The sequence below is a fragment of the Silene latifolia genome, chromosome 5 (assembly GCF_048544455.1).
Source record: "Silene latifolia isolate original U9 population chromosome 5, ASM4854445v1, whole genome shotgun sequence".
Lineage (NCBI taxonomy): Eukaryota > Viridiplantae > Streptophyta > Magnoliopsida > Caryophyllales > Caryophyllaceae > Silene > Silene latifolia.
In genome coordinates, this window is record NC_133530.1 from 63,204,313 (window position 1) to 63,210,312 (window position 6,000).

Below are 6,000 nucleotides of genomic sequence, written 5' to 3' on the forward strand. Positions count from 1 at the left end.
ACACAAGACACAGATGATAATGACGGCATACTTACATAAGGAAAACTTGGCAAAGGACTGCTACCCGACTCAAGCTACGCACTCCTAAGGCAATTGGGCCTTCAAGGGCTTCCATGGAGGACATATGGTGAAGGGAAGAGGAAAGGGCGACATTTAGGTTTAGGAGAAAGAGGCGGAAATGATTTGCGGATTTAACAAAACACGATTATAAACCCTCGTTGAAAAGACGTTACTCGATCGAATGGCCCACCTACTCGATGGAGTGGCCCCTACTCGATCGAGTATCCAAGCTACTCGATCGAGTAGCCTCTACTCTATCGAGTACCACCCCTAACTCAAAACACAGGATAACTTTGGTACGCACTTCTAAGGACTATCACTGCTTCCAAGGTCGGTCAACGCTGGTCAACTGGTCTCTAAAAGGGCGGGTATTATAATCTTCCCCCCTTAAAAAGAACTTCGTCCCCGAAGTTCAACTCACCTAACCAAATCACAAGATACGGAAACAAGCAACATCACAACTCCTCCGACATAGGTCACTATTCTCGAAAACACTATCCCCCCCCCCCCCCGTGTCATCATCATCAACTATCTAACGCTCCATATAGATCGACCTATACAAACTACCACTTGAAATACTAACCTCACAACACGAACCGGCACAACCAAGGATTACCCAACACTTAACGAGATTACACTTTCACTAGCAACAACCATCAACACGAAATAAATCTCATTAACACAACTATGTTATCCAACGATACGGTTCTATTCCCAACACATGACATATTAACTAACTTTCAATGACCGTCTTTTAAGCATACTATTCAACTTTACTTCAACATACAAGTTACTCAACGAACAAGTGTAAACAGTTATAATTTCATACAAGAAATGTAACCAAAGTAATAGAAAACATTATAAACAAACAACAAAATAATTGCAATATCGGCCTTTTTATTTTGCGCCATTTTGTAACACCCCTATATACAGAGGAGCCTTATCTAGACCTTCCTTAGCATATAAGGGCATTACCATCTCGGTTGCCCGAGGTAAATAATCATCAAAGGTCGATAACAGAACAATTGTAGTTAAATTTACAAGTGTTACATTAAACCAACAAAATAAAGGTACAAATCGTCAGCTACACACTATCTCTATCAGTACTCGTGATGACTCATCCCCGCCAGAACTCCAGCCATCAACCACATCAACACCTGCTAAGACTGACTGCTCACCATAAAGGATCACGACATACACATAAACAAACAAGACAACCACACAAGGTCAGTAACCGAGGCAAGACTCAACATGAACCAACAACAATTATCAACACGACACAGCACAACCAGTCACACACAATCACACCCACTCCAATCAATCTCCGTCACCGACGGTCCACTGGACCAGCCCAGCCAGTGGGGGACCGCAGCCGTTCCCACCTAAGCCCCGCTCATCATACCGAGCGATAAACCTGTCCCATTAATGTGCACATCCCCTCCCGTGGCGGGTTCCACAGAGGGCGAAACTAGGGCGTGGAGCCACTCCCGCAAGTGACTCCACTCAGTCGAGGACGCACCTCGAGAACCAGAGACAAACAAGCACAGATAGCTGCAATACAATAGCAACCAACAAACTGTATACACCAACCAAATATTGCATATACGCTGCCACACAAACACAACTACAACACATCAACCATGACACAACAACCGACACACTAGACCATCCACATAAACTGAGTAGGCGAACCTACCTTTAAGCAACTGCAACCGTTCTATGCCAATACACGCAATATCCAGCAATCAAGCAACACCTATATACACAATACAATCATCTACTACCATTATAATCCTAACTGAAAACACAAGACACAGATGATGATGACGACATAATTACATGAGGAAAACTTGGCAAAGGACTGCTACCCGACTCAAGCTACGCACTCCTAAGGCAATCGGGCCTTCAAAGGCTTCCATGGAGGACATATGGTAAAGGGAAGAGGAAAGGGCGACATTTAGGTTTAGGAGAAAGAGGCGGAAATGATTTGAGGATTTAACAAAACACGATTATAAACCCTCGCTGAAAAGACGTTACTCGATCGAGTGGCCCCTACTCGATCGAGTATCCAAGCTACTCGATCGAGTAGCCTCTACTCTATCGAGTACCACCCCTAACTCAAAACACAGGATAACTTTGGTGCGCACTTCTAAAGACTATCACTACTTCCAAGGTCGGTCAACGCTGGTCAACTGGTCTCTAAAAGGGTGGGTATTACATCTTTTATCTCCAAGAGTTACCATTCAAAAACAATTTGAAGAATCATTGCAAAGGTATAAGGGGACCCGGTTTTGAACAATGAGCTAAATGTCGCTTTCAACCTTTCCTCTTTTGATCCAACAAAGCTCAAAGGAGTTTTGGGAGCTACACAAGAGCCTTACATGATTCCACAAGGCCTTCAAATCAATCTTTATATAATAAATAAGGAGTTGAGCTAACAAACAAGGAGGGTTGGACTATTAGTTTACTTTATCATTTCTTTGCTTTATGTCATTTTCAATTTCAGCATTGTGTAAGGCATAGGATGCCGTTTTTCTTGTAATATAACAGCTTAATTTGTGTCTCTTAGATGTAACTTGTAATCAAGGGTCAAGATTGTAAGCCTTGGTCTATATAAACCAAGCTAGACACAAGAGAACTTCAGATTTGATTGAACCTTAATACAAGTAAAAACCTAGTTTTTCTCGCTTAAATTCTTTGTTTAGTGCAAGAAAACCCTCCGTTGCTTAGTGCTAGGGGCTGAGTGAGTTCATTGCTAGCTGCTTGAACAAGCTCTTAGTCTTAAACCTTGGCTTTGTACTTGGTTTAGTTCATATCCCATTCACTCAACTCTTAGCATTTGAGCATCCGTTTTTAAGCATAATTTCTGTCCAAAATCGAGTCTTTTATGTTTTACTTCAAAAATCCTTACCTTAATCGTCTCTTGGAAGGTAAATTATTGCTAATAAGGCAAAATGTTGTGTCAATGGGAAAATTTCGTCTTAAAAATCATCCAAAATTTTCGAAACACATAACCTTATTTTAATTTTTTATACTCTAAAGACATGATTTACTTGCCTTATAATGCTTCAAACTTGGTTAATAATACAGAGTATTGTTCGGAATTGCAAATGTGTCTTAATACCTTCAAATTTCGAAGTGGATAATGTGCAAACCCAAAGTTTTTATTTTTATGTTCAATCCTTATTCTAATTATGTCAAAGACTTTGACAATTGCTAAAAGTTTTGTGTATTGCCTTGAATTGGGATGAATTGCTACATAGTTTCATAAAAACTCCATTTTTCCGATTTTGTGTTTTGAGTAAACCTTGTGTGGAAATGGGCCACCTACATGCCAAACCAATCTGTGGACGTGCAACAGTCGGAAAGCCACGCTCAGTGGCTCAAAAATACTTTCAACCAGATCGCTTTAGAGCGGTCGGTTTCGTCTCGGGGAAGGTTTCGAAACGATGCATAGATGTTCGGAGTCGCCACCACGCAATTATGGGATTCCTGAAAACCGTTCGAATCCACTTTGTACCTCGGTCAAACGAAGCAAAAAGCGGTGCTTGACATAGGTACTAAAGATAAGGAATCGTCCCTCTTTAGCATCCTATCGCTAGAATGACTCTCGTTCACCCTGGATAAGGTCGTCCACTATCCAAAATTTCTGAGTAAGAGGTGATGGTACATATTGGAAAGCTCTTTATTCAAACACCCAATCCCGCCTGCGGTAGCTGCTTCTACTGATCGATCTTGTTGGTTGGTTAAGTGCAAGAGTTAATAAAAAAGGGTTAAATGCATGAATGCGCATCCACAAGTTTAAACCTAACATGTGAGATTTTCTATGTCGGTTGTTTATCCAAGTATCAAGTAATTGATGTCAAGTTGGATTTAATGTTAATTTGCATACAAGACGGAAATTAAACATCCATTTACCAAGTTAGGTTTGTGGTGCTTAACACGATCCATTTGTCTTAAAAAGTGTTTTAGAATGCAAAGTGTAAAATGCAAACTCATCAATCTGACCTGTCCTGTATTCGGGTTAACCAAAGTCGGGATCATCCTCGATGAGTGCTGGAAATAGGACAGGAGCAGTGCCAGACAGTCATTGAGGCGTGAGCCTATTGGCGATGCAAGAAAGCCTGTCCAGATTGAAATGTGGAAAACAGGAGCTGCCTTGGGGCACGAGCCATCGGGCGACTTATAGAGACTCTCTTGGTTATTAAAAATGTTTGTGAAATCATTTGTAAAAGGGTGCTAAAACCCACTTTTGTTGAAAAGGTCGCTAAGACCGTTTTTTGTGCTAATATGAAGAACGGGACTTGGAAAAATTATCATTGTCTTGATAATATTCGATGTCGGGTTCGGTTTTGCAAGCTTGACATGAATAGTTTTGGAAAAAAAGGGTGTAGAAATGTTTGATATGAACTAATTATATTAAGTTCATTGCTTTGTAATTAAAGTGTAAAAAAATGCTTGATATGAACTAATTATATTAAGTTCATTGATTTATAATTAGTCAAAGTTTATCAACGTACTCGGGTTAACCGACATGGTATGTAGAACCAAGGACGATTATTTATGTATGACTAATATGTTTTTTTGCAAATGTAAACGACTGAAAAGAGGGCTTTAAAATACCTTTAGAAAAATGTAATTAACCAAATATTATCACTGAGTCTCGGATTAAACCGTCATGGTATAAGGAACCAAGGGTTATTATGATTCATGGTTAAAAATGCTTGTTATAAAAATGGTTTGAAACATTTGAAATGGTAAAAACCGATTGCAAATAAGAAATGAAATGAAGGAAAGACGAACTCAAACACATTTGAGTTCTGACCTGGGGTGCCATAAGAGGCGCGAGGTACCTAGTTGTGACTAGGAGCTTCTGCCTCAGGTCAAAACTCGGTTTTGGCCCGATAAATACATATTTTAGATCACGTTATGCATGTTTTATCATGTTAAAGTCATAAAAACAGATAAAAGAACATGAAAGAAGAGGATTAATTACACCCTCATACTTACATTCTAGGTTACTTGACGAGAAATCGACAAAGTGTAAAAACTCGTGAGTCGGAAAACTCAATTTAAAATCATTGTTGTAAAATATGGAGTATTTCTTTGCTTTAGTGATGGTGTAGTTGGTAGAAGTGGTAAGTCAAGTGATTTAATGTACGATGATAGTACCAAACAATGTGTAAGGCTTGTATTTTCAATCGGTAGGTCGAAAATACGCGTCGTTTGTTGACTCGAGAAGTCGAGGTATAGAATTTTAATATCTTTTATCAATAACTCGATTATGGAAGGATAATATATGGCGTAGGAGTCTATTGAAGGTGGTTTTATTGAGGTTTAAGGCAATGGGTAGGAATGAGACGGGAATAGGAAACATCGAAAGATTGTTGCGTGTTTTTGGTAAGTAGTATGTTTTGGTTTTGGGAAGGGATTTCGAGCTAGGTTTGGCAAATATTATGGAGGATTATATGATTCTTGGGGACCAAGGACAAGGGTGGCTAGGTTGTGGTGGTTCGTGGCTCGAGCCATGGCTGGAATTTGGGTTCGAATGGTGCGGGTTTAAGGTGCGAAAATAGAGCAGGAGAGTGCGTGTTTGTGCTGCTCTCTTGCGGGTCTGTTTTTGCTTGGTTGGTTGCTGGGTTTGGGTTTGGATCATGGGTAGTAGGTAATCTAAGTGAGGACTCGGGATAGAGCCAAGTAGGTGTCAGATTGGGTGTTGTTGGAGCTAGTTTCGAGATGGGTAAGCGAGCTGAAACGAGCACGGGTTTGGAGGGGATTTGGGCTATTCTAAATGCGAATACGGGAAGGCATTTGGACGTGGCTTGGGTGGCAGTTATTGGGGCTTGGACACGAGTTATAGGAGAAGGGATTGGGCTAAAAACTGCATCGAAATTCGTGCCCAAATCGCATAGAAAACGACTCTGAAATCGTGTATAAAAC